Source organism: Falco rusticolus, chromosome Z (assembly GCF_015220075.1).
Source record: "Falco rusticolus isolate bFalRus1 chromosome Z, bFalRus1.pri, whole genome shotgun sequence".
In the NCBI taxonomy this organism is placed as follows: Eukaryota; Metazoa; Chordata; class Aves; order Falconiformes; family Falconidae; genus Falco; species Falco rusticolus.
In genome coordinates, this window is record NC_051210.1 from 21948932 (window position 1) to 21957874 (window position 8943).

General features: G+C 42.3%; 1 long non-coding RNA gene across 1 annotated transcript; it reads right to left on the minus strand.

Moving 5' to 3' along the window:
- Window positions 1-2361: 2361 nt before the first annotated feature.
- On the minus strand, window positions 2362-8690 carry LOC119141600. Its single transcript, XR_005101987.1, has 4 exons — window positions 8518-8690; window positions 8119-8182; window positions 6035-6168; window positions 2362-2818 (listed from the first exon to the last, which is right to left on the minus strand). It is a non-coding gene; the product is annotated as an uncharacterized LOC119141600 (long non-coding RNA).
- Window positions 8691-8943: the final 253 nt, after the last annotated feature.

Consider the following 8943-nt stretch of genomic DNA (forward strand, 5'->3'; position numbering starts at 1 on the left):
AGAGCCTGGTGCCCGTGTGCTGGCATGCTGCAGCAGTAAGAGAGGAAGCTGCTGAGCAGCAGTTTTTACTTGTCATTTCCAGTGCTGCAGGTGCAACGGTCTTGAAATGGTGTAGGTGATGCCAGGGCAGTGCTGTGTCCCGTTGTCGGTAGGAGCTGGTGGCCAGAGAGGGAGAGGGAGGGCTGCAGCGTTAGGCATCACAGTGTCCCATGGTGGAGGTTATCCAGCTGGGCACTTCCCCCACATCCATTAGTGTCGCTGCCCTCTTTGCTGTAGTGGTCGCTTTGGAGCTCCCTCCTGAGGGCATGCTTGGGCAAGAGCTGTGATGGGCAGGGTTGGGGCTGCTGTCACTGCCCAGCCTGCTGGGTTTGTGGAGTTTCTCCTCCTCTGAACATTGCGTGGCCTTGGACATGTTGTGCCCTGAATAGCTGCAATCTGGACTCCTTTATTTCCCTCTGGGTTCCTCAGCTCTGTGTGGAAATGCATTTCCCAAGTAGTGCAGGTGAAGGGAGATCAAAATCTCTGCCCAGTTTCTCCCCATTTCTGAGCCTAAGAAGGGCTCTGTGATTTAAACAGCCCTCCTTTTGTCTGGGCAGTCCTGGTACCCATATGATGCTCCCGGATTTAAGCAGTTTCTCTGTGGCTACTCTGTAGGATCAACTGAAGGTAAAACACTAAGTACGTTTTGCAAACGATATAAATGGGAGATAGGAAACTGTCTCTGTTTCTTTGAATGGGTTCCTATGTTTTTATTTGACATTTAAAATCCAGAAAGCAAATGAACAAAATCAATAATCCTGTCAACTTTCTAGAGTCAATATTCTCTCTACTGCTTCAAGTATTTTTTGTGTAGAGGACCGGTTTGATATAGTGCAAGTAGGAATCAGCACTTCTGTTCCCTTCAGCATTTGAATCAGGCTCAGGGAGGTTTAAGAAAGCCTGGACTAAGCATGAGGACAATACACCTTGGGAACCTGTGGGCAGAGCTAAGTGACTGGAGTTTGGCAGGGTAAGTGCTGGAGCATCCCTAAAGGCCTAGCACAGGAAGAAGTGAGTTGCAAATCAGGTGGCCTTTGCTGTTAACCCTGCAATGTTGTTCAACGCAATAGCTTGGGAAAGAAGGGTTGTGTCTCTGGGCTGAGTGGGTTGCCAAGCGAAGAGGAGAGAGCTGTAGGGACATGTTCGTAGCAGCAACTGCAGCAGTAACTAGTATAAGAACTGTATAAAAATAATAGCTACTACCAAAAACTAGTACAAGTAATTTGGATGGTGTATTTGCTTTAATAAAGTTCATTGTGCAAACATGACAATGTAAAAGCAATGCTGAGGCACGAGGCTTTGGCTGTGGTTTGGGAGAACATGTTTTCTCTGGTACATCTTTCCTGTGGTGGCTCATCTCACAAGAAAGTAATTCTTAGTGTATTTCCTTATCGAAGCAGAATCTGGCAAATACCACGAGCACATTAGAACATCAGTACTTCAACCAGCTGTGTAGCCAATCTCCCAGACAGTATTGTTTGTTCTAGTACTTGTTTCTTCCAATTTTCAGCAACATTTTCCAGTCATCTTCCAGCACTTCTCTCACTATTAAGAACAAAACCTGAAAAGAAGCTGCTAGAGATTTATCATTAAGGTCAGTGAACTGTTGTGTCACCCTCACAGTAAAAATGTATTTCCTGATGTTCAGAGGGAACCCCCTGTGTTTCAGTGTGTGTCCACTGCTTCTGGTCCTGGCACTGGGCACCAGTGAAAAGAGCCTGGCTGTGTCCTCTTTGCACCCTCCCTGCAGGTATTTATACACATTGATGAGGTCCCCCATAACAAACCGACCCAGCTCTCTCAGCCTTTCCTCATAGGAGAGAAGCTCCTGTCCCTTCATCATCTTTGAGGCCCTTCCCTTGACTCTCTTCAGTATGTGACAGTGTCTGTTTTGTACTGGGGAGCCCAGCACTGAAAGTACCCCAGGTGTGGCCCCACCAGTGCTGAACAGAGAGGAAGGATCACCTCCCTCAACCTGCTGGTAATAAATTGTTTAATGCTGCCCAGGATACCATTCACTTTCTTTGCAGCAAGGCTACATTGCTGGCATATGCTCAACTTGATGTCCACCAGGACACTCAGGGCCTTTTTGGCCAGCCTGATTTCCAGCTGGGCAGCCCCCAGCACGTACTGGTGCCTGGGGTCGTCCCTCCTCAGGTGCAGGACTTTATACTTCTCCTTGTTAAATTTCATGAGGTTCCTGTCAGACCTTTCCTTCAGCCTTTCCTCCTTGTACTAGATCCTAGTATAGTAACTTTTTAAAAATTGAACTGAAATCAGAAAAGTCTTTTTAAACTCAGTCTTTCAGCTTGGTATAGACAGTACAGTGTTGATTGAAGGCAGCATGGGTTTGATTTTGAAAGGTCAAAACCATGGTATGGTTTGTCTTTGCAGGACTTCTATTGTAATAAACTGTGTAGAGCATTTTGCCTCACTTTCCTTAGCCATGACATTTTATTTGTGCAGTATGATAACTTTTAAACAAACACCATCATACTGTTAACATACAGCAAACAAATAATTGCTTTTCTTGAAAGCTCCCTTTCTCACCTCTCAGGCATCCACAAATCATAACAAGTACATACCTGACATTAATATCTTTCTCACCTAGAAAAGTCACCAAGTTGCTCTGGGAACCTTTTAAGCATTTTGAAGTCATCTTCCATCCATATATTTGCCAGCACAGTACTAGGGCTTCTTTTCAATTTGCAGTTGCGCTGGGGAAGTATTTTGATTCTTGATTTAGATCGTGGTCTCCCAGAGGTTCCAGGGTTTCCGGCTGAAAGATAAAGCTTCATGTTTTATGGTTCCTTGCAGCAGAGCAGTAACACACACCACACACTGCAATCCAGTCCACAGTTTTTTGAAAGTAATTCCAGTACTTATTTTGTGGGTCTTCTGATACTTGAGCACTATTTCCCAAGGGAACGAGTCAACCTGTATACATTTTCAGCTTCTCTTTGTTGCATGAACTATGTGGCACTCCCAGGGTACACTTGCAGTGGTGTTAGGTAACGAACTGGAGGGTCTATACAGAAATATCTGAATATTTGTCACATGGTATTACAAGCTGCAGCCTAGAGCCATGCCTGCATTCAAAGAAATCCTGTGTTCTCTAGTATAACCTATCCAACAGTGGGTGCAGGATTAAATAAAGCTCCTCAAATCAGGAACCACTGTTTGTTCTTTCCTGTGTAAAGTGTATTGCAAATGACCATGGAGCTGAAATAATATTTTAACCTTAATAACTATTTCACACTCCAGGGTATCTTGAACTCATTGTTTCAAACAAGCTATAGCCTATCCCATATGGGAGGCACAGAGCCAGCACAGACAGTTCCAAGCAGAGCAACCTGCTCAGTGTTCATCTGGAAACTATCCAAGCACTGACCCACTTGAAATTACATGTTTACTAAGCTTCACTTAATAAAATGCATAATACAGAAATTATCACCACACATCCTTTACCATCTTTGCAAATCTACAGTGACGACACAGTACAAACAAGCCCACAGCTATTTAAAAAAAAAACCAACTAATTTTAAATTACAGATTTACGGTTGCATGCACAGAAGTATTAACCTTGTTTTTCTCTGCAGACCTAAAGAAGCTCTACATTTTATATGGCTTTGCTTCCCCCCTACCCCCACCACATGACTTGTAGGTTCGCCAAAACATGCTTGCTTTCTTTCTTTTTCCCTTTGCTTTTCAGAGGCCTGCTAGGTTCTCTTTTTTGTGTGTCAGTTCAGGCTATAACCCTGCAGTTTGAGTTTATCTTGGCCGTAAAACGCAACAGTAATTTATATGCTCCCTTACTCGGCACTCCTCTGAGGCATTGCCAGCTGTCTAGCCAGCAGTTTAAAGAAAGAGCTGTAATGAGCACAAGTGTGCAGGGGGTAAGGGGAAGGCACACGCAGTACACAGCCATGTTCCTGTTTCCTTAGCTGGTGGTGGTTACATTTAAATGGCATTACAGCAAGCTGTCAGCATGGCGAGAATCTCTGCACAGGCACTGCACACCTCCTCCTGTGGATTTCTCATTCCTTTCTTTCATTCCTCAGTGAAGAATAGGTTTCAAGGATGAGACAAAGCCCAGAGCAGCTGTTATGTGATATGGAACGTGAGTTATGAGTGTAAAACCTTGCTCCCTCCTGCCTTTTTCCCCTTTATCAAGAGTAAGCTCTTTGAGCAGGCAGACAAAGCCTGATGGTGATCTTGATGTACTTGACATGGGCTTTGATTTTAGCTTGCCAGAGCTTCAGTTTTTGATGTAATACAGTTGTGAGTTTTATTTCTTCCATAGCTGTGCAGTGTGCTTATTTAAACTTTGCCAGCACTGTAGTGTTAAAAAAAAAAAAAATAGGGAAGGAAAAAAAAAGTATTTTGCCTGTAAGTCACTCCTGCCAAGGACTTTTTTCCCTGCTGTTGTCTCTAAAATATTGTGATATGTATATTTAAAGCAAAAGTTACATGTTCACACAGTCCCTGTGTATTGCTGAAATCCTTCAGATAGCCTCAGTACTTTCCCTAAAGTCCATTAAAAAATAGTAGGTTAGACTCTGATCTCAGTGAGGCCAGTGTGAATCCAGAAAAAAATCCCACGTCATCCCACTAGGATCAGTAGAATTCATTTAGCATTACACTGATGCAACAGATGAAAACCTGGCTCAGTACAACCCTTCCACTTACATGACAAAATGCTTTCTTTTCCTATAAACTTTCTACAAAATCAAACTATCCAATATTTAACTGGAGGTTTTGGGCTCTTCAACACATCAGCAGAAAAATATGGCTTTGATTCTTACGATATTCTTAAATAAGATGAGAGTTATGATCTGACAAAAAACAATGTCAGTGCAGAAATTCAGTTCTCCCTCAACCCCCACCAATATTGCATAACCTCTAATTGGCCTTGAGCTGGAATTTCCCTTTGCTGTACAGCAGGACAAAAACTAAGACTCCTTAAAAAAGGCAGAGTCCAGAAAATGCTATAAATACTTTAACCCCAGCAGAGCACAGTGTACAGGTAAATTCTTTCTTATGTGGTGTTTTAAATTATTGGTCCCACACACAAGGTACCTCGAAAAGGGAAACTCCCCCTCAGTCACTACACTTAACCTGTCCAAATCCATGATATATAAAGCATTTTGGAGTATCTGAACCCACAATAATGAGTAACTCATCTAGGCTGATCTAAGCTTCATTAATCAAAGGAATCATATGTAGATAACCCACAAGTCAACATATATATTTTGAAGCACAGTTTTGAGTGAGATCCCATCTGGACGGTCTTGACTCCTATGCTGTTTATTCTAATAAATCCTGGCTAAGTAGTTAAATGTAATAAAGCCCTCCCTCAAGGTGTAATTTTCACTATGATTCAATACAAATAAACCTACAAATGCACGATTTCTTCTTTCAAGGATCCCATGAACAGGTTTGTTTAATCATAAAACAAAGTGTCCTAGAGGGGTCAGAAATATAGGCAGGAAGTGACAAAACGAGATTCAACATGAAAAAGGCAAGTTAACGTGTCTGAGGGAAAATAAACTGAAACAGATATTCAGCAGGAGGGAGGCACTTGCAAAACAGTGAAGGTAAAAAAGCTCAATAAAACTAATAGAAAAATCAAAATTAGCAACGAACTTGTAATAGAAAAGTGGTGGCAAAAGTGAGCAATACATTTTATGAAACCATATGAAAAAGCCATCATATGGATCTGTATAGCAGTGGTGTGACTGAACTCAAACATCAATATTAATTTCTTGCCAACTAAGGTGAGACACAAAGTTGCTAACACGTCAAAGAAAGTTCAGAGAACTTGCATAAATAAAGGATTTAGCAGCATGATCAAAACCACAGGTCCTGAGATTTCTTCTACAGAAATCATTTTCAGTATTTCCAGACTTAAAATGCAGCAAGATCAGCTAAATACCAATTAACGGCTGCTATGATTAACTGCAGGATGCAGACACCAGCAAGACATCAAAATTACCCAGGTCAAGGACTGACTACGAGCGATCCTCTGAGACCCTCTTCCTCTTCATCATCAGAAGCAAACAAGCTTGGAGACTATGTGGTGGTCTGCAGTATGGAGCCACACAGAGTTCTTAGTCCAAGAAGGTATAACTGTGAGTCAGAAGATGGAAGAAAGCCAAAATAAATGTAGATTGAATATCAGAAAAAACATCCCTGTTCTGAAAGCCAAGTCTAGCCTCCCTAAATACTTGGAAGAAAGTACCACCATCTGTTGGATCATTTAAAACAAAAGAGTATAACACACTACAAAATATGTATTTTAGCAATTTAAATGATAGCTGTCTCTCTCTCCACATCTCATACTACCTGTTTAGATTGCCACCTGACGCATTTGTGCAGCACAAGCTGTCGCTGTGCACTCCCTCCTTTGGCTGGACTGTTTACCTGCCTGCCTTGGACTTCCAAGGACCAAGTAATTTCCCCCACATTTTCCATCAGTAAAATCCTTGGGCCAAAGACCCCTTCACACTCCTTCTGTCCATGGGTTTATCCATAGAGGTCACTTCCAGCAAGCTGGCAGTGCCTCTTTTCCAAACCGGCATGAATGGGAGAAATTAACCAGTCCCTCTCTGTTGAGGCAACTAACAGATGTGCCTCATTCACCAGCGTAACATGGAGAAATTTCACCTAAAAGAATGACAGACAATATTTTGGACTCAGGATTCAGCAATATGTACATCCTGGATAGGCTAAATGAGTCTAAATTTCCACGAGCTGCTAGAAAGAGTCACATACTCTGAGGCTAATTTAGATATTTGCATCTCATCTGAAACATTTAACTTGCTCCTTCATTTATGGGAAGATGCCTGTGTAAAAATGAAGAAGAATGTCTTTCCTTCCATCTTTCCCACAGTTAAGGTTTATTTACCTTATATAATCACTTTCTTCCCTGTCGCCAAAAAGCAACAAATGACACAGCATAGCACTTCCTAGAGCAGTGCACAGAAGGAGGAGCCACGGGATTAAAAGGCTGCTGTGCAGACACAGCAGCTTCATTAACACTTCCTTCCTCCTTTCTAAAAACTCAACAAGAAAAGATTGAACTTCAAAAAAAGAATGACTACTATTATTTTTTTTTCCTCAGATTCATCGTCTAGTTTTTCTCTCTGTATCTGACCTCAGATCCCATTGATATCCTAAACCTGACATCTTTCTGGGTTTCCTTGGGCTTTTTCAATTCAGTTCCAAAGACATAATGACAAAATTGGTGGAAACACTTCTGGCCACTTTGGATGAATGCAGAGGTACCTTAGGCTTTGCTCTATCATTACAAGTTTTACCTGTTGGTTTACAATGAAGAAATAACATAAATGATAACTGTAAGTGCCAACTGCTTGATATCCAAAAATCCAACATTATTCCAGAGAATCATGCATTATATGCCTTCTCATGCTTTACATGTTTTCCTCTTTTTAATCACGAATGTGTAGGCAAAATAAGCATTTAAATTACACTTGTTTGATGACCATAATTCGTTGAAGAGGGAGGTGGCAGTTCTAGTATCAACAAGAGATTCTTTTTTTTTCTGCCCCACCCCCCCACCCCCCCACCCCCATTCTTGGTAATTAAAAGGCATAAATCGCTGTCTTCCTTTGAAAGATTTTGTTCATATTTTGAAGATTTTTATCCAGTCAATTAAGAATTTCTAACTTTCAGATACTAATGATGCACTGTGAGAGTTTTAAATACCTTTTTTTTTTTTATAATCACTCATCACGTTAAGAAATTCAAGGAAAAACACTAACAAAGCTGGTTTTGATTTTTTTGATCACCAACCTGATTAGAAGGTTGCTGGGATTGATTTTGGGTTTTTTTTAACAGAAACCGATTTATAGAGAAGATGGCAGTCAGCAAAGAAAGTAATGACACATAGAGCCTTTGAAAGAAAGCCCCTTCCGTGCCCTACAAGTACATAGTCAAAATGAGTAATTGGATGAAGAGCAGATGTCAAAACTAGAAACACCAAAGTCATGGCATCAGGCAGAGAACAAAAGAGGCAGAGGTATTTTTAAAGGCATCAGCCACTTCTCCGATGACCACCTGCTGAGTAAGCTCCTGTCCCCTGATAGCTGAGACAATCCACACAAAGGCTCCTAACTGGTTTCTGAAACAAAAACCAACAAAAGATGCAGAACTGCCATTAGCCATCCCTGATTGGAAGCAGATTGTGGCCCTCCTCTCCCCCCCTCCCCCCACCTCCCTCCCCGCACCCCCCTCCCCGCCCCGTGGGACTTTGCAATTTCTGCTGCGCGTCAGCCCCTGCAGCCCCCTCCTCTGCGGGACAGCTTTCATCAGCACTGGGGGACCTGCGCTGTTCCCAGTGCTCTGGCTGCTGCACGGAGGGCAGTTTTCAGTCCTTCTTATATCCCTACACCTTTTTCCAGTAGAGACTAGGACCCTCGCATGGCAAATCTGAACAGGCATGCTTTTCGCATTTACCTTCGATGCAGTTCCATGCCTATGAATACCCGAGGATTAAAGGTTGAAAACGGCTATGAAGGTGCATTTTAGACTCCTGTGCTCCAGCAGAGCGCCCACTTCCCACCAGATTTACACAAATGTTTGGTGTAAGAATTTAGAAGCCAGCAAACACAGGAGTTGAGCCTGGCTACTCGGTTACTGCTCCGGAGGCAAACAAAAGGAAGGAAGCGAACAAATCAGGGGGAGGGAGAGACAGATTAAGTTACCAGAGGCTCTGACCCTGAAGGCTCAAGAAGTAAAGTCAGGGAAAGCAGAGGCACTAGTTAGTTGGAAATTCCTTTAAATTCCTTTAATCCCTTAGGTCGGTTTAAAGGGAAATGATCTGACCATTCTGCATCTGCTAGTGATTGAAGGCAAATAAGGAGCATTGTGTGATTTCCAGTT